General features: G+C 39.2%; 1 long non-coding RNA gene across 5 annotated transcripts; it reads left to right on the top strand.

Moving 5' to 3' along the window:
* The first annotated feature begins 2367 nt into the window (after window positions 1-2367).
* LOC110475432 (uncharacterized) lies at window positions 2368-20335 on the top strand. Of its 5 annotated transcripts, XR_004148266.3 has the most exons (6): window positions 2368-2941; window positions 8464-12710; window positions 16465-16523; window positions 17280-17355; window positions 19413-19492; window positions 20176-20335. It is a non-coding gene; the product is annotated as an uncharacterized LOC110475432 (long non-coding RNA). The 5 variants fall into 5 exon arrangements; XR_004148267.3 differs by lacking the exons at window positions 2368-2941; window positions 8464-12710 and adding an exon at window positions 12718-15713; XR_004148264.3 differs by lacking the exons at window positions 2368-2941; window positions 8464-12710 and adding an exon at window positions 12718-15454.
* Window positions 20336-20758: the final 423 nt, after the last annotated feature.

The following is a 20758-nucleotide window of genomic DNA, read 5'->3' on the forward strand; positions in this document are numbered from 1 at the left end:
ATCATCATGGTGAGGACACACCTTTAGAGAGAGGGTAATATTTTGGGGAAAGTTAGCAGATCCAGATGGTCCTGTTAAAGGTCAGATTCTACAGCTTTTCTTGATATATAAACAAGAAGAAGATGAAGCACAAGTTTTGAGAGTCTTTCTAGCATAACTCCTATTTAAATACTGTACATTCTGATTCTCAAGCATCTGCTCCCAATCAGTTATGAACACCAACATGGCCCTTTTTGTTAGGATCTCTGCTAGTGTGTTTAGAAAGTCTGAAAAAAAGTCTTTGAAGTACTTTTTCTTAGGATGAGATTCACACTTAAAAGCTGGGGAAAAAATCTCCCGATTCCAAAACCTACCGCTATTTGTTATAAATACCCAACTTCATATTTTTGCTTTCAATTCCTTTGGTAGACCATTGCAGGGAGAAAAGTAATTAAATCTTTCTCTGAAATGCTATGCTGTTACATTAGTTGCTCATAATACTACAAAATTGCCAATCCAAAATATAGAGGGCGATTGAAGATTATAATGTGCAAGTGCAAGGCGTCTAAGGGGCTCCTTTATCCTCTCTATCTTTCCCATGAGAACAAGTACTTATTTTCATCTCTGACCTCCTTCTGTTTTTGTGTATACCTCTTTCTCTGCACACAACCCACCCCCAAACCTTTTTCCCTATTTGACTGATCTAATTTATCAGATTTTTGCATATTTGACCCACAAGTGTTTGAATTAACCAAAGGTTTGTCAGCTTTGCAGTGGTCAGTCAGGTACTGCCCATCTGTGAAAAAAATGTGTGAGGGACAGTTCTCTCTCTGTACTATTTATACAACTCATAGTTCCCCTGGCAACTTCTCTAAAAAGATACCTTCTTGACTCAAAAATCCATAGATGAGAGAATGTTGGGATGATTCTCTCCATTAAAAACAATTTATCAGGATATATATATATATATATTTTGTTATCAGTTCTTACTGTGATTTGTTGGAAACCTGAAACCAAATTACTTTAGTCTTTTGAAAATACAAGACTAAACTATTTGAATCTAACCAGGTGTCTAACCAGGATGTGCAGATTCTCTCACTTATATTTAGGAAAGCACCTGGTGTAGTTTCTTAAACCTCTGCACTAGAGATATACAATGGCAAAAATGTAATTCACAAATGAAAAAAACCCAACTTCGAGTCACTCCATGCCTTAAACGAGGCTATTTTATTAAAATAGCTGGCAACATTCAGTGTTCGTGGAAACTTTACTGCTTCAAAAATAATTATTGAACAACAGCCAGTAAGCACCTGCCAGTGCTTTTGTCGAGAGGAGCATTCTAACCCATTTAAGAATAGGACTCACTGATCATCATTCACCTCAAGCATCTTGTTTATTGTGAAAAGCGTTTCAAGCAGCAAAAAAGGTACCCTGGAGAAGAAAATCCGTGCCAAGCTGGGGGTCACAGCCCTGCAGCAGCCATGTGCCCAGGTTACAGAGACACAGCCTGCTTTTGTGCCTGGGGTGCGGGTGGATCCCCAGACCCATCTTCTGGCTCAGGTTTGGGCCAGGAGGCAGCTTTCTCTCAGTAAAACTGTACTGGCTGGCACAGGGTGACACAGGGCACTGGAAGAGGCACCTAGGTATAGCTACTGCCTTCACAATTTGGAAACCAAACCAAAGAGTCATCTGAAATACCATGAAGCGCTCAGTCTTACATTTAGATATAAAATGGTGTCTGTATTGTGGATCCTGATAATGGAAGCCAAAATGTTTTCTCTGAGCACTGGAGGGCACTGCAGCACTGAGCAAGAAATGTGCTTCAACACGACATTCCAGAAAATAATGACTGTTTGCAGAAATGAGGAGGGGCTGGGGGGATCCGAAGGCAGCAGAGCACCAATCATTCATTACCGACCTGGCACTCTCAGTTTCCTCGCAGCTTTTACAGTGTTACAACTTTATATAGCCCTGCAAAGGGCTGGCCAAACCTCTACACAGGCAGGCTCTGTAGACTCAGCTATGTGCTTAATGTTCCATTTTTAAGTATGCCCATTTTCCTTCAGTACTTGAATTGATTTTTAAAATGTATTGCAGAACGTTTGAGACATTAGTGGAAAAAAAAAATACACAGTTAACTCTGTCCACCCAAAATATACAGCCAGGTGGACAAGAACAGGGTTCTCAGTTTTGCACTTTCAGTATGTTGATCAATCTGTCCACAATATAAACCTCAATTAGGTCATTATTTGATTAGCTCAGAAATGTTTTCCTAAAATCCAGGATCAGGTGTCACACTACATTTTTATTACTTCACCAGTCAAGTCTTTTAGCTCTTTACGAGCAGCTCCAGCCCTCTGCATTTAAGGGAAGGAGAAGATCACAATAGGAAGTGATGGTTCTCCCCTATTTAGGAAAGCAAACAAAGCAACAGAAAACAAAAAATATTATCTGTGGTAGGAAAAGGATTACTTAAGGTATATTTAAGATTTTTTAAAGAGAAATTCTTCCCCTAAATCTCAAAAGCAAATTAGATGCATGGTGCACAGGTGTGATGAATTTAAACAGAGCATATATCCAGTTGACAGTTATCTTCCATTCCATCATTTTTATATATTGACATTCTGTAACTTGGTCTGTAAGTCTTGCTAGGAGTTTAATTCTCTCATACTTCAGTTCTCTCCTTTCATCCTCCATTTTGTGGGAACACCTCCTGCTCCTTTTGCTTGCCAGTCTCTGTGTCTCACCTTCCATTCTTAATCCTTCAGGCACATCTCATGCCACTTCATTTGGTTTAATCTTTGATCACCTCCTCTCTTATACACAGCTTTCCTCTTTGCTACAGGTTTCCTCAAGGTCAGAACCTTCTTCCTGTTGTTTTGGGAGATGCCTGGCTGCAGTCCCTTAATAATTCTGATGAGGTCTCTCATCACTTAATAAGGAAAGGAATTTTGACAGAAAGGTAAGTAATCATTGTGACAGGAGCTAGGCTGTGGTGCAAAACAGGCAGATAGATCTCCCAGGGTTTCTGTGAAATTGTTCCCAAACTCCAATTTCATCCAAAGTAGCAAGTTTTTACCTCCTAGGCTGCAACAACCTCAGGGCATGCACATCACCAATCCCTGGCTCTCTGTCTCAAGGTGGCAAGCAATGATTTTACTGAGCAGAATGTATTTGCCTTGTGAGGATAAAAGGATGGCAAATACAGTTACTTAGAGCAGACAGTGTTAGATTCCAGAGCCTGGAATAAGATATCAGGAAATGCAGTTGTCTTACAAGCCTGTGATCTTTACTCCCATCCATGCTGGGCTATGTACTAAGTTAAGAAAGCAGAGTTAGGTATGCTTTAAGCTGGTGAGAAAGACCAATCCAAGCTCTTTCTCTGGCTATAAATCCCCTTCTGTGTCAGGTTTCAGCAATATAAGCTGGTTAGGCAGAACTGTATATGAAAAGAAAGTGAAATGGCTATTTTGATTCAGTTATATTTATAGCAATGTGAATTAAAAATTTATATTTTATGTTGCATAAAGTTATTTATCAGTATAAATAAACTTTCAAAAATATCAGCAGGAAGTCTCTATTTGAACCTCATCCTAACAGGGTTTAGTATCTCTTTCTTATAGTTGCTTACTTTTATGATAGAATTAGGTATCTTTCCAGCCAATAGTAATAAAAAAAAAAACGCACCCAAGCTTATAAATCAAAGTTAAACCAGATTTCTTGCTGTCTGTCTATTAATGTCTTTGCTAATCAGTGATGAGAGAAGAGAAATGGGAGAAAAAGCCAGAGCTGTTTTTGTGCTTGGCATCACCAATTCTGCCTTGTGATAACATTATGCTGGAACCATTCATTCACTCATTGCCCAGTCAAACTTGTTTAGATTAAAAAGGTCAATTAAAAGTGCAGAATAAAGATTTCCTTATTCTGAAGTGAAGAGATGTAGCAGCTTGAAAATAGGAAGTTCTGCTCACACAAAATACAGCTTCTTAGAAGATGGCAAGTCTGTACATTGTACTACAAACTGAAGAATTTATTCTGACATAATTTTGATATAAAATTAACCAGCTTTTCATGCTAAAACTTGTTTAACTGTTCTGTTAAAAAAGAATGCACCTATGCACCCTTCTTTGTACTAGGGTGAATAACCTAAATGCTGCGAGGGATGGAAAGAGCAGGAGACATGTCCTTCAGGATGGTGCTTCTCCTCACATGCATGTAAGCATGACAGGAGAGGGAGAAGGCTGTGCCTTGCTTCCACCCCTGAAATATGCTGTGGTAAATGCAATTTGACAGTGCAAGTTTCCCCTTTAGAGCAAGATAGACCTAAGGATTATAGATGGTCCTACGGACTGTTTGTTTGTAGGTAGCTGCTCAATTTTTATGACATGGGCTCATTTCCTGCCTGGGAGAATGTCATGTTCATACCACAAAGCAGTTCTCCCTCTGTCAGATACCTAAGGTAGCTGCAAATTGTCTGGTTGTCTGTGCAGGTGAGTACAAATGCTCAGATAGGGTATTTGAGTCTCTTTAGTCTCCTTCAGGGGTCAGGTTAACCAATCTTTTCAGTCTGATTATTGTACCTGTTTCTGGAGATAGTTTATTTGCTACTAAGCTGAACATTTCTTTTTCACTTTGGTGATACAGACTTCTTTTGAAGGATTCTGAAAAATGTTTCCAAAATAATGCAAAAGTACATGAAATATTTGTAATTGTTTTCAACTCATAGTGTTAATGCCGCAGATAGCGTAAGAAGCTGATTTGATTATGCCCAGTGTTATTCAGCCAGGGAAGTGCATTCACTCAATGTTGCTAGGCTACCAGCCTTATTTACAGATAGTCAGAACCTTCCAGGGCAGAGAGAGCTGAAAAGCTTCAAGAGCAGATGTAAGAAGAGGAAATAATAAATGGCACTGATGATGCATTAGAATTCATTTTAATGTGGGTTTTACTGTGGGGGTGCAGTGAGGGAACATGCAAGGAGCAAACACCTCAGCACTTAACTAACCCATCACACTGCAAGCAGGGAGAACAAGAGGGAAAGAAACCACTGGCACTGCACAGTAGTTAAGTTAGTTGTCAAATTTAAGATAGGTTTTTGATTTCCAAAGCCAGCAGTTGAAAAGTAAGCCACCAAGAATGTATATTAGAACAGGAAGATGCACTTATAGAGTAAGTTCAAAATTCACTGCTAGTATACACCCAGTTCATCTAGCCTAATGAAATTAATTGGGTCTTGTTTGCACTTGGTTGTCACTGTTTCAGCTAGACACAGATATGTCCTGGGGCCCCCCTTGTTTAGCAAATAAAGAAGCCTTGCCTCCAACAAGCCTCACATAGCTCATTTGGAAGTTTTGGCAGGCAAAGGCAGTGCTGCAACTACAAAGTAAACCTGCCTTATCAGCACCTTGCAGCACTTTATCTCATGTCTTCAGGATCCTTCTCCAGCTTTGCCTCTGCCTCCTTAGGAAGAGCAAGCCAGTGAGCTCTCTCACCCACAGCACTGTCCCACAGGTCTGGATCTGCAGCAGACCCATGGGTCAGCCTCTGAAGGGCAGAAGGAGTGGGGCATGCCTGGGCTCCAGCTAGGAGCTGCAGAAGATGGACCAGGGACAGAGCCACAAGCTCCCAGCAGCACATGCCTGCAGCCCAGACAGGAGGCAGGGCTGGAGGTGAGCACATGAGCCCCATGGCTTAGGGAACAGAAACCAGTCTCATTTATGGAATATGGCCCCATTAAATACAGGGCAGAAAATAGATTTTTCACAAAATAGGTCATCTCCTGTCCTGTGAAAAACAAGTATCTGCATCTCCACAAGATATCTCCGCACAAATGTGACAGCTTCTGCCTCAGATCTAATGGATGCAGAAATATGTTTCTCTTGGAATTGCTGCTGGGAGGTATGTAAAGGTACATATGTTTGCACATCAGCCACCTTAATGAAAAAATCCTACAGATATACAGGAATGGCTTCTTCCAGCTGAAAGAAGAGGGGGAATAAAATTTCCAAAGGTGAAATTCTGCAGCTGAGGTGCTAACCATAGGGCTGCTGTAAGCCTGATGACCAAAACTTTCTGAACACCATGAGTCATATGAGGCTGTACCTCCCCTGCCCTGGCTGGCTGGGCTCACTCATGTCAGTGTGAATCAGTGCTGGAGAGGCGAGAGCAGCTCGGCTGAGAAAAAGAGCACATTAAAAAACAAAGAGAGAAATGGGTAAAATGTGTTTACAGCCTGCTCTGTTGGTTTGCAGCTGGCATGCACTGACATCCATCACTTAAATGTTTAAGGCTCTATTACTCAAGCAGAGGAATGGCAGTAGCTGCAGGCACAGAAGCAAATTTTACTCCATTAACCCTCAAATACCACCTGGAGTAACTTCTCATCTTCTCAGGAGTTCCTTTATTTTATCCTGCTATAACAGAGGAGAGGGGTTTACTCATCTGATTCAGACACAGTGGGTAAAAGGAAAAGAGACAAAATATGTAGGTAATATCAAATGCAGAGAACCTGTTAATGCCTTCCAGCTCACAAGGAAGGAGCAGTGAGGCTGTGCATCCTTGAGAGGCTTCCATAAATACCCAGCAGCCTCTGAATTGTGGCTGGTCATGGCCCATTACCCAGTTCTGAGCTCAGCAGCCTGACCCTTCTTGGCTTCTAGCATTGGAGATATGGAGCTTCTCTCAGCCCATGGTGCCCAGGTAATTGCTGGCACCTTCTCTGCCCTGAGGGGTCCAGCAGTGTGTCTGCTGGTGTATCTCCCCATGCTGCCCCTCAGCTACAGTGGGCACAGCTGCTGTCTCAGGATGCCTTCTACAAGGAGATGCATAGACACTGCCACCTGAGCCAGCTGGGGCAGGAGTGAAGGGCTGCTCCTCCACCACAGGGTCCTCACCCTGCTCTGCTTAAACCCTGTTGGTGTAGCTTAGGTGGCTCCAGAGAGGGTCAGTTTGCTCTGCACTGTGAGTTATTCTGTGCACAGCAGTGAAAAGCTGGTGCCGCTCGGTGCCACAGGTGTTGTGAGGAGCTGCAAACACATGCTGAGGAGCACTGAAAGGTACTGGGACCTTCCAAACTCACCGAGATTAAGGATTCTTAAAGATTCTTTTTTTAAGTATGCCACTAATCCTTTCAAGCACCTTTGGCGCTTGAAGAGTTAGGATTAGTGATTTTTGGAGATGATTTTTGTCTTATCTGTCTAAACACAGGACTTAATTCCTCTGGTTGTTTTTACTGCAGTGACTAATAGCACCTCCTGGCAATGAACATGGCTGTTTCCATAGACACACGTTCTCCTCACCCATTCCCCCTTATGCAGGACTGATGCCTGATAGTGGGGGGAAATCCACTGGGGGAAACCCACATGGAATCTTTGGGAACTAAGTGGAATTTCTGCTGCATTCTGTTTATTATGATGTTAAAATATAGTCTGTGATGAACTATATGGGAAGGAAATTAATATATCAGCTGTTAAGTATGGTTGAATGTCCCCAAAGAATTCAGCTTCCATGATGAGTGAGTCCTTGAGAATTTTTTAATCTTTTTTTGCATGCTAACATATAAATGAAGGTTTTAGCTATGATGGAAACATTACCAAAGAGGAGGATTTAAAAGTTTATTTAGAAGAAATGAGTTGTAAATTATCTGTTGATCTCAGTGTGATTGTGTGATTGGAAATTTATTACTTACTAAGCCACTTATTACAGAAAATACAGAAATTTTACATAACAAATTCTTTTGTTTAACCTTAGTTTAAAATTTCTTTTTAAAAGTAACTTCTCATTTGCTTTAAGATATATCTCATTTTCTTAAGTTACAAAATAGGAAAAAAACTTAAAACGTCCTCTCCTGCTACTGAAGTTTAAGTTTATTTTGTCTGTAGTTGAACTTTTAAGAGTGGGGCTGTTTTATTGATCAAGAAATAATAATCAATTTAATCAGATTTTCATCAAACACAAAACAATTCATAGACCTAATACACATGGAAGGAAACATTTAGCCTAGATAAAGAAGAAAAATGCCTTCAGTTGTGAGTGAATGTGAGCTGGGAATTTTTTGATACCTTGAAACACTTAGGTGAGGTTTATCATTTAGCTCCCTTACACTCTGAGGCCCTGTGCTCTCCACAATCCACATGCTTGTTGCATCTGCTGGTCATCCTGCCACCCACCCTATCTTTGGACTGAAAATATTATCAGATCACTGTGAAAAGATAATGAGATTTACTGCACTAAACTCAATATGTGAGTATTTCTTTCAGTAATTAGGACCCAGTGTTGAAGAAGTGGAAGAAGACAACTTTGACTATTCCTATGGCTTTCTTGAAGCAAGAGAAAACAATCCCTGTTTGTAGCAGTTGTTGAATGCAGTTTGAAATAATTTCAGACTGTCAGCTTTCAGGTAGTTCCCATGTGAACTTACAATTTCTGAAGTTTCTCTTTTAACAATGTTTTACCAGATTGTTTTGTATTGTTTTGTTTCCCTAGGACTAGCACAGATAAACAATTGGAGTGACAGAAGAAATGGAGGACCTGCAGAGACCCTAGAATCCAGATAAGTTGCCACAGTTATTTTAGTGAAAGCTTTTATTCATAGTTTGTGTAATTTTTTTGCTGGCTGCATCTGGAATAATTTTCTAGGAAAGAGATTCCTTTTCCCACTCCGTCCATTTTCTTTTCAGATTTTTTTTTCTTTGTGCTATTTTGGAAAAGTAATAAGATGCAAGTAGGCTACCCTTATCTGAAATGGCTTTATAAGTAGGACAAAGTCTGAATTTCTCAGCAAAAACTTGGACAAAATAAAGACCCTAATTTAATTTTGTTTTAAAGTTTTACAGCTGTTGGTATTATGTAACAACAAAATACATGGCTAAATTTAAACACAACTTCAAATAAAAAAGGTAACATTAATTCTTTTGTACCTCGCCTGATTTTAAAATAAACATTTGTGAGGCTCAATTTTTTCTTTTCTTTTCTTTTTTTTTTTTTAATGCTGTTTTTTGAACTCCTCTGCAATGCACTTGCAAATATTGGAATAGACTTTGGAATTACAACAACAGAAGAAGAAGAGCCTTATTAAAAGCAGACTATCTTATGGTGTAAATTCCACTTTGCCACTGTTCAGAAAGAGCAAGTGCACAGATCAGAAGCATGGTTATATTAGGTACACAAGGGTGAGGACAGCAAGCAGTTAACAGAATTTTTAACTCCAGAGGATGTTTGGGCTGTAGTTTCTGGATGCAGTCAACCTCATCAGGTTAGGTACCTTGCCTGTCCTCCATAGACAGTTCTCCTGCTCAGTCTGATGTCTCACTAGAGATATCAACTTTCTGTAAGAGAGAAACCCTCTTATTTTTGGTAGGCTGCTGTTGTTGCTCTAGGCTACAACAGACTAGAGCTCTGGGCTCTAGCTTGTCCCATTTTTTTTCCACTACCTTGTGCTAATGATTCACAACATCTTTGTTGTCAAAAAGACACAGTTTTTAGTGGGAAAGCATGAGACACAACCGGGTCGAAAGGAGGAGAGGTGATTTAAACAAAGGACTATGACATATCTCCATCTGTGCAGTTCAGCTGTCACATGTGGCCTCCCAGGTGGGAAGTAAAAGTGTGCTAATAGGCTGCAACATTTCTAAAGTGTATAAACACTTTAGAAATGTGCTTCTTTTGATATATGACTTGCAAAATATTGTAGCAGCCTTGAAAATGCCACAATATGACAAAGAGAACTTCTGTGCAAATTATGGGGAGAAAGTACTGAAGGGACATGGAGAGAAACTTAAAGAAAAAAAGAGGTGGCAGATTTGTCAGCCATTGAGATAGCAGATGACTGGGAAGCCTAGAAAAATCAAAAAAGGTTAATTACTTTTGTAAGTACTATCTAGAATTTAATTTGATTGTCTTATTTTTCTGTCTTTAAATCATACAGTCCTCAGGAACCCTTCACTTTGCTAAAGCAAGGAGCATTTAAGCCAGTCAGGTTTTAGATGCAGCCAAATGAAAATTACTCTCCTAGAGGTGTGTACTACCTCAGGCTTCAAGTCAAGCAGAAGTGTTCTGTTTGGATATTTCTGGGCCCTGAGATGGGAATTTGGGAACTGCTTCACTTATCCTGCCTTGCCCAAAAGACAAGTTTTGCACCACTGGATCTTATGTCATTGTAAACTTTCTCTGGTGGACATGAAACAGAATTGTTTTTCATAGGAATGCAGTAAATGGAAATTGCCTTATAAGAAATGTTTTTAAAAACAAGTTAAACATTTCTCTGGCCAACCACAACCTATGTGGTTTGGTATGGTAAGGGGTTTAGATAGTGCAATCTTGTGTATTTCCACAGTGTACTGACAGCAGAGCTAAAATGAGCTCTCTTTTGTACTAGGCATAAAACAGACTCTACTCTGTGAAGTGGTCTGAAATGTCGTATTTAACCATGCTCCTACAAGAGTTCTACATGAGGACTGCCAAAACATGTGGGGGTCACTAGAATACATCACACTTTCTTTTGAGGTACAATGATGAATTGAAATATTTCATAGAAACACAGAATCATTAAGGTTGGAAAAGACTTCCAAGGTGATTGAATCCAACTTTTGACTCAACACCATAATTTCAACTAAATCAGATCAATAAGTGCCATGTCCAGTTGTTTCCTGAATGCTTCCACGGATGATGATTCCACCAATCCATGTAGAGCCCATTCCAATGCCTAACTAGCCCTTCAGTGAAGAAATTCTTCCTGGTGTCCAACCTAAACCTCCCCTGGTGCAGCTTGAGGCTGTGTACTCTCATCCTATCACTTGTTGCCTGAGAGAAGAGGCTGAGTTCCACCCGGCTACCACCTCATTTTAGGCAGTTGTAGAGATTGATAAGGTCCCCCCTAAGCCTCCTTTTCTCCAAGCTAAACAACTCCAGATCCTTCAGCTGCTTCTCAAAATATTTACTGTCTAGACACTTTACCAGCTCCACTGCCCCTCTCTGGACATGCTCCAGCACTCAATGTCCTTCTTGAAGTGGAGGGCCCAAGAACTAGACATAGCTCTTGGAAATATGGAAAATATATTAAAGATTAGGAGAGAAAAAAAAAACAATCATTGTTTCAGAAGATACATAAACATTGCTTTATTTGTTTAATTTTTTCAAGAGACATGATATTGTTTGATATTTGCTCAGCCATGAAAACATTACTAAGAACTGCTTGGGATATAACGTACACTGTCCATTCTTAGGAAGAAGAAGCTGCAGCCAATTTGGCAAGATTGGTGTCTGAATCTGAGTTGCAAAGTTGCTGCTAATGTGGCACACAATCTGTCTTGTGCATGCACCACCAATAGTAGAGCTGCAGGCAGGATAGGCTTCAAAAGACTATTCAAATGGCTCATGTTTTTCAAGTAGAATTTCTGACAGCTATTAAGGCAGCTAAACTGCATTTTTAGAAGAGATTACATTTAATTTAGATTTTATTTATCTGTTTTCTTATGCAAGTAAACAAGTATTGTGTTGCCAGGGTTGCTTAACCACTCCTCTGATGATAGAATGACTTATGAAAATCTATGATTCAGGCAAGATCTTGCAAAGGCTTGTGGCATCTCATGCTTACTAAAAAGGAAAGACTGATATATTTTTCAGCACTGTTGACACTTGTACAAAATTAAGTTTTTTGTGCCGTGCTACTGAAATGACCTGTAATGGCTACATTAAAGTCATTGCAATGGCATGACTATGCTGTATAACTGTGAACAAGGCAATTGATTATCTGAGGCAATGGATTTTTGCCTCAGCCTATTCCAAGGAAAAAACAGGGAAAAAGTCCTTAAACTGATGAAGCTTACTCTGATATAGAAAGCAATATATGTAAGCAAACTACTAATTATTCATTCTAAAAATGCTCTATACAAGGGCCTAGGGAATAATGGCAAATTATCCTAATCGGAAATTGGACAGACTGCAGTTTGTATAGTGTAACACAGAATGCAGACTGAAAAAAATTTGGTCAGCCTGGCAACACTTCTTCTGCACTCCTTATGTTTCATAAATTATTAAATCATACAGCAGCAACGTACTGGGCTGAATTTGCCAGAATTTTATCTGTGGCTAAAATATCTTCCCCAATCTACTTCAAGAGAATGAAGCAGCATTCTAATAATTGCATAACCTTTAAAACAGACTAGTCATTTGAAACCAATTAGTATTACTGGAGTTCTCCTCCATGATACCAGGGCTTTTTTTTTAATTTTTAGAAAATTATAAGGAAGTAAAAGTTGTTAATAAGTAAGATTTTTCTGATGAAAGGAAAACTTAGAGGCTGCTGCTATATTTCAACTATATTATGTATTTTCAGAGAAAAAATGGAGAAAAATACACTGAAAACAGACCAAAATTCTTTATGTAACAATGAAAACAGTAAAGAATAAAGTTAGAATATGCAACAAACCAGCAGGAAAATGAAAACGTGGTTTCTTTCTATAGAGCACACTGACAGCTTCAAGAAGCCGTGCTTGCTGATCCTGATCTTTGCTTCTCTCTCTACAGCTATCCTTTCACTTTGAATTCTGAAAACCAGAAACCTTCTCCCACATTATCTGTGGCATAATGGTAAGCAAGGGAGAGCTTGCTGTCCTCTTAGCTTAGAAACAGCCCTGAAGGAATGCAGCTACCATCTGATGCTCAGCAACACTCAAACTTCTCCAGTCCACAGCACAAAAGGAAATTGTCACTAGCTGCCAGAAAAAGATCAGGTATTGTTTCTCTGCAGCATGACCTGGTTGCAATTGTGAAGTTTTACCAATATGAAAATATATGAAGTTTACTTCTTTCTCAATTGAGCAAAGTGTGCAAAAATAGACTTGATGTCAGGGTATGTCCAGAGATATTTATTATTTTATTCTCTATCCTTTAATGTCATATTTTTGATCAGGATTTGACACAGCTTCCAGGATCCTTTCCCCAACTTGCTTTTTGTCTTTAACTGACATTACCTCACTTAAAGCTTTAGAAGCTCTATTAAAAGACACTGGCACAAATTGCTGGTGCCTGTGATGGCATGGAAGTCTTGTGCTGCAGTGGGTTGCCTGCCTGGGTCATGCAGGATGATGTGCAATTATCTAAATGTTCTTTACTTTTCTCTCAAAAAGTAGGGCTTAATCAAAGTAATAGTGGGTTGTCATTGGTCAATAAGCTGTGCTTTGAAATGGCCTGGTTTTCTTCTGAATCAAGCTATGTTCAAGAAACACTGAGTTTTGTTCTATTTCATCTGGAGGATTGAAAAGTGGTACTTTAAAGAAAATTAGCAAAATTGGTTTCAGTGAAATACCATGACCTATGATATACATGTTGAATAAGACGAATTAGTTTTTTTCCTGGCCTTAAATGTTGTGAAACTATGAGGCAAGTAGCATAAGCACTCTGACATTGCTGTGTGCATCGTGATAATTTTTGGAACTGTTTCCCCATGTGGCAGTCTTCATACTTACTAACTAATACTTCATACTTACTAAGTTTCTAGGCTGACACTTAGTGAGAAGAGCTTTCAAATAATTTTTCTATTTAAAATTATTTGATACTTATCTCATGCCAAAAGATCATCATGGTATCTAAGCTTTAAACGACTGTTTAAAAAATACCTTATTAAAGGCTAAGCTGGCAAAATGCAAAGGATTTATTTTATTTTTCAATATGTATTTATTCTTTGCATCTCACTTGATGGCTCTGCTCAGCAAAAATTTTGTTCCATGAGATGGGTGGAGATGATCCCAAGCTAACTTGGGATTGGTTGTGAATCCAAAATGTGCTCATGAGCAAATACAGTGCAGCGACTCTAACTCGTGCTCTTGTCAAAGAAAGTGCACTTGAGTGACAGTGCACAGTCTGGTCAGTCTTGTAACAGCCTCTGCACTCACCTGAGTTAGCAACCAGGGGCTGTGACCCTCAAATAGGTCTTCCATTCTCTTTGGCCCTTGAACGGGGCAAATTTCCACAGCAGCCTTCAAACTAAAGAATCTTACCAGATTGTGTAAAATCATATAGTTCATTGTGGCTAAAAAGGAAATTTTATGGTGAGATTCTGGAGAAGTAACACAAGCTGAGCATTTTCATGCAAGTAGAAAATTATACAAGTGAAGTCCTCTCTTCCCTTCAGGATACCGTAGATTACTACCATTTCTGTATCGGAAATGCAAGTGACAAGTCACACCTTAAAAATATGTTCAATCTTTCTGCAAACTCCACTGGATGATTTTGCAGGCAACATTTTAAATAATGGAAGCTAAGGGTTTGATTGGAAAAAGTTGCTGTTTCATATTCTACTTTGTACTTGGGAGCAATGACACTCAACTGGAGTCAAGTAGGTCTTTACCTCAGCATGACTAGTGTTGCAAAATTTTGAGTTTTCTCAAAAACCTCACCTTCTGAAACTGTACTTGCACAAGAACCTCAGTTTTCTAGGTCAGTGTTGGAAAGAGAAAAGAGAAAATATAATGTGAATATATCCCTGGAGGCAATTTCCCATTACTTTCAAACCAGCACATTATCATTGCCTGTATAATTTTTAAAAATAATTCACTTTGTTAACTTTTGTTAATCATTAAACTGTTTGGAAGTCCCACCAGCAGAAGAGCAGTGTATGTGTCATACTGGAGTGTGAATGGCTTTTAATGGTTAGATCAATTTTCTAACCTCAGTGTATTCAGCTGAAGCCAACTACAGCTGGAACAGAATATATCATCATTGAAATAGTTAGCAATGAAATAATCCAAATACTTTATGATTTCAGCCAAACTGGAATTGAAATTCAGGCAGTTGTTGAAAAATCTAGTAACCTATCAGCCCCTTCTAAAAGTAGATTTCTTCCAGTTGGGAAAAAGTGTTCATAAAAGCTGATATGTCTGGGAGGAACACATGGAACCAGTTGATAGTTCCAGTCTATTTAAAGCTTTTAGCAACTGGGAACTTCTGCAAGCTCCTACTTGTGAGCAGATGCAACCATAGCTTCCAGAACAGTATCATGTGTTGTGGTGATCCTATTAGTTGTATGTCTTGAAAGTGAGACGATTTAAAAGAAAATGAATCAAAAGCTTTTAACACTTATTTCCATGACACCATGTAGCAGCTGCATTTCAAGCAAACCAATGCAGTTATTTTTATATTATCAGACAGAAGTGCATAAAACATGCCTTAATTAAGCCACATGCTTAACCCAAGTTAAGCAAGCCTTTTAACGAGTTCCAGCTTGCAATGCTCATAGTCACCAGCACTGGCGTGGTGTCTGAAGTGGGAGCTAACCACTAGGAAACGGATAGAAACATGACAATCACATGCACTCCCTGTGCAAGGGAGGAGTCTGCCCACTTGAGGTCTATACCGTAAACACTCCCCAGATTTTAGCCAAGATACAGGGCATTGAAATTATTTGGTCCCATAGTGTCTATGATGGGAGCAGCTTTCCTTGGAATGCAGAGAAGTTTTGCATCTCCAGAGGATGAAGGTGGGCAATGGAGTACAGATAATGTATCATAAAATCATCCCTATTCTGCTCAGAGCACTTCTATCATTTTGCTGATTTCTCAAGAATTAATTAATAATACCAGCTTCTAAGCTAAATGGATGCTCTTTCTTTATGTTTGTATAAAAAATTTTTGCTCATCTCAGCAGTCAAATATGATATATTGTTTTGGACTCTGGAGACAAATAATTTTGAGTGCAGTTCTGGTTTTCTTTAAGCAAACAAGAAAGATGTCTTTAGGGTAGGTATTGCTTTTATAATATGAAGATAATTTTACATATCTATGTGCAATAGCATAAATAAGCTGTGTATTTGTTGTTCTTTTTAAAAAAATACTGTGCTGAACAGTCAGAATATGTTGTGTTTTATGTGTAATATTAGTTTCCTTATAATGATGAATGATGGACTGTGGTCCACCTAATCTAGTTTTGCCATCATTTATAGTATAATTTCAGTGGAATGAAAATGACAACCTTTACTCTCATTTTTCTTTCTCAAGATTTTAATTTCTTTGTAGTGTTTTTGTCTTCTTCTTCCTTTTTTTTTTTTTTTCCGTTTGATGATTTGTATTTAATAGGGCATTTTAGTTTTGAATTTTCCATTCTGGTATAAATACTGTTGATTAATGCTGGAACACTGCCAAACAAGCTTGCAGTAGAAGAGCTGTGCAATTTTTAAATGTTCTACATAAATATTCCTGACATGGAGCCCAGTCCTCCTCAGCACAGCTTCCACTGAAGCTGCTGATCAAGGGAAGCACTGGCCATCTGTGATGCTAAGGTCAGAAGTGTATTGCTATGTTTTCTAAGAAATTTAATTATCCTTTTGAAAAATAAGGTCTGATACAGCTTGGGAATTTTTTAAGAAGGAACTGCATAACACAGTGTGATATTTTTGCAGGGTACAGAACTTATGGTCTTAATTCCCTGTGACTGTTAAAGGATGATAATTGCTGAATGCCTTCTGTTACTTCCTTCCTTTCCTCTTGTTAGCTTGGTTTGACTTAAAGACAGTCCCAGTGACATCATGGCTGAAAACCATGTAAAATATGGTAAGTGGGTGTCTGAATTAAATGGTTTTGTTTTCCTAAAGATTGTTAAAGTATCTGCTAGCACATTCCATGCTTACCTAACCCCATTGAAAGAAATGACATACTTTTGTAACATTTTGTTGAAAACATATTTACTCAGGTCACAGATAAGGTGATAGAGAAAGCTATGGAAAGTATTAAATTAATAAGTCCATCTGCCTTTAAATTCTCATGTGACTGTTATTTTATAAGCCAATCTTGGAAATGTTGTGCTTCAATTTGAATAATGTCAGTCTGTACCAGGATAAAGTAATCTGTATCTGCCTTGTATGGGCAATATGACTCTGAATTAGAGCATTTCCATGGATTTCTCATTCTTTCCAGCTCATTTCATAAAACCATGAGATGTTTCCAGAAAAAAAAAAAATTATCATAGTGTAAGTAAGAAACTAATATGTGTGGATAAATATTGGGTATCAAACCTCCAGGCTTTCTATCCTTCCCATCAGATGCCTGCAGAGCCTTAACCAGTTTTCATGAGTGGGAAGTGAAAAATCAACAGTTAAAATATGAGTGTCCAATAATGCTTTTTAGCAATACAGCCCTAGTCTGTGGTTTAGTTCGTGAAAACAGCATAGCTGATAAAAATCATGGGAAGTTTGGTGAAAAACGTAAGGTAGACAATATACTCTATTGCTGTTTTCTGTGAAAAATCCTTCAGTAACCTTAACCCTTCCTCAAACTCTCTACTTCTGTTTTACTTTGCTCCACTTTTAGGGACAGGCTTAATTGACAATGATTTTCACACAGGCACAGTGAGGCATGAAGAAATAACATGGCAAGAACCGCACAGGTGAGGCCTCAAATGCCTTTGAGGAGGATTTCTGTCCTCTGCATGAACAGAAGAAACTTCTGTAGCTGCTACAATAGGTCAGATGTTGAGGAGCAGCTGCCAACTGTTCAAAGATAATCCATATCTAAGATAAAATAATGATAGTCCAAGATTGCAAAGTTACTGAAGAAACAGCACTGAATTAACAAAAATTGCTTTACAGCAGTGCATATTTACCACCGGTGAGTCCAGCATAGGTCCAAAATCAAGAGATTGCTTATTGGACCTTTGCATTTGAATCACATTTTGGGCCAGTGACTTATGAGAGCTCCTCACTAGAAGGTGACGAAGGTGAGAAGGTTTGCAGTTGTTTAAAACACTATTAAATTAAAGCAATATTTACTAGACCTGGATTCTGATCCATTCCAAATTATCCCTTCTCTGCAGACATTTTGTAGGATTAATATTCTGACACAATTCCTACAGTTCTCCTAAATGTGCAAGAAAAATAATCAGAGGAAAAGGAAACGGACTATTAAGAGTGCAAACTGGAATGGCATGAATTATCTCTAATATGTGCTGAGCACCCCAAAACAACCTTGAAAGCAAAAGTAGTGAAGCTAAAGTGGTTTCAGGTGGCTGCAATATCAACTCTTCTCAAGCATGATTTGAACTACGCTCAAGGGGAAATTTTAATTATGCTCTTCAGGCATTTTGCCCCATGACATCAATTAATATTGACAGAAGACGTGTGCATGCATACCTATCATGGACCTCATCCTGTCACTTCATGCCACCACTAACAACTGGTGTCAGCTGGATACAGGCCCTTCTGACTCATTCTGTTAGTGCAAAGAGTTTTATTGTTACTACCTTAAGAGTCATTGTAATGTTTTTGTCTGTAATGACAAGGCAACAAATGCTGTTCAAATTATACAGAACAGCCAAGTGCTCAGATTTTATTCCTTTTTATATGGACAAGTGGACACAGTTTAGCTGTTAATACCAGTTAGCATAGCACAAGGACGTTCCAGTGCAAGAGATAAAAAACCCCGTGATTTAATTTGAAACACAATAATAATCCATAAATATGTCTAATCCTTTCTGAAAAGTGTGAGTGACATGCCCCAAGTAGGAATTTTCACAAGCTGCATTGGAAACAGATTTGGTTTTTGCAGCACTGAAAGTAGTTGAATGATGGGACAATTGATGGACATAACACTGAATCAACCTCATCTTTAGGCGAGAGCTGGAAACATACATTTTTCAGGGGAAAAATTGAGGAAATTTTCAAATGAAAGTGAATTTGGGAACTCTGGCCTATGACACTAGACAACACCTGCCTGCCTTAGGAGGATGAGAAGGTAATGGGAAAGAACTTGCTCTTTGACTCTTTAAGAGGGAGGAATTATTGTCATTGCTCTGACCAACATATAGAGAAAAATAATCCTTCTCTTTCAGAAGCTGTTATTTGCCAGACAAGTAGCTCCTTGAGCATGATACTTAAATATTCTAAAAGCATGTGCTCCATTCACCTAAAAGGAATGTCTATATCTGATTCAAGCTTTTGTATCCTTATCTTCATAGGCTAAGTCAGATGTACCCTACTAGATTCTGTTTTTTGGTTGTTTAATATAATTGAAGGTTGGGTGACAATGTATGTGACACATAATCAGTACTTAATAAATAGGCAGCCTGTTTTTACTGGCCAGATTCCCAGGGTGCAGATCAGTGACATACATTTCATTGCCTTTAAAGTCTTTTTAGGATCAAATAAAATTCATCCTTGCATAAAGGTCTTGTGCAGATGCTTTTGTGATAGAGATGGCTCTTTAGATCCCAGAGCAGCAGCAAAAGGACAGGCAAGCTAGCCCTGTGTTTTACATCCTTCATCCTCAGCTCACCTGCTTGTCCAGGATGAGTGCTTGGCTTTAATCAGCTGCTTGGAAAAGGAATTTCAGGGTGCTCATTCTTCTGCAAAATCAAAAAAAAAAAAACAAACCTGAAAGTATGCATTGGATGGATTATGAGAAACAGTGATTGGGGCTTCTCACTGGGTTTTCCTCACAAATTTTCAGAATCTGTACTTCGAGGTAAATCAGCCTTGAGTCGCTGTGGATGGCTGTCAATGTTAAGAGGAAAAAAACAGAACAAAAAGGTACATGCATTTTAAAAGAATGGTTGGGATTTAGCTTTACTGTGCATACTGCCCAGTTATAGAAGCCTTCTCACTCTTTATCAGCATTTATGGAATGCTTCTCCTCCAAAACCAAGGTTTTTAAAATGACAAGTAAAGGGCCTTAGCCCTCAGAATTTCAAAGCTCCACTTTCTTCCTTACACTTTTGAGTAACTGTGATGTGTGAATTCCATAGTATCAAGTATCCCTGCTGTTGTAGCAGTGTGTCTTGTACTGCTAACAATTTACACATGAGTATCTCCTTTGCATATTTGGAAAATAACTTTGAAATGCCACCAGAAAACATTAAGAAACCCTTGCTTTCTCATAAATAAAGCCACATGTAGTGACATTTCTAAATTTTTGTTAGAAGGCAATTTTTAAAACTCTTTAAAATCTTTGTCTGTATAAAGATGTCACTAATGTAGCCAAAGAGTGTATGTTAAAAGTTTCAGAAGGCAAATTTGTATTGTGCATAGTCCTTTAGAAAATCTTTCCACTTAAACAGATGAAGAAGATTTAGGATTTTTCCTTCTTGTATTAATTCAGATAGCAATAGTGGGCCACAATGGATATTTATATAATGAGGATATATATTGCAGCTTTCAAAAACAGATTTTTCCAAAGTGTTTGTCAAAGTATTTTAAAGCCTTGTTGATTTCAGTTTTCCAGTATGCTTGGAAAGAGAAGAGAAGAGAAGAGAAGAGAAGAGAAGAGAAGAGAAGAGAAGAGAAGAGAAGAGAAGAGAAGAGAAGAGAAGAGAAGAGAAGAGGAGAGGAGAGGAGAGGAGAGGAGAGGAGAGGAGAGGAGAGGAGAGGAGAGGAGAGGAGAGGAGAGGAGAGGAGAGGAGAGGAGAGGAGAGGAGAGGAGAGGAGAGGAGAGGAGAGGAGAGGAGAGGAGAGGAGAGGAGAGGAGAGGAGAGGAGAGGAGAGGAGGGGAGAGGAGGGGAGAGGAGGGGAGAGGAGGGGAGAGGAGAGGAGAGGAGAGGAGGGGAGAGGAGGGGAGAGGAGGGGAGAGGAGGGGAGAGGAGGGGAGAGGAGGGGAGAGGAGGGGAGAGGAGGGGAGAGGAGGGGAGAGGAGAGGAGAGGAGAGGAGAGGAGAGGAGAGGAGAGGAGAGGAGAGGAGAGGAGAGGAGAGGAGAGGAGAGGAGAGGAGAGGAGAGGAGAGGAGAGGAGAGGAGAGGAGAGGAGAGGAGAGGAGAGGAGAGGAGAGGAGAGGAGAGGAGAGGAGAGGAGAGGAGAGGAGAG

Source organism: Lonchura striata, chromosome 4 (genome assembly GCF_050655825.1).
Source record: "Lonchura striata isolate lonStrDom1 chromosome 4, ASM5065582v1, whole genome shotgun sequence".
NCBI classification, from domain to species: Eukaryota; Metazoa; Chordata; class Aves; order Passeriformes; family Estrildidae; genus Lonchura; species Lonchura striata.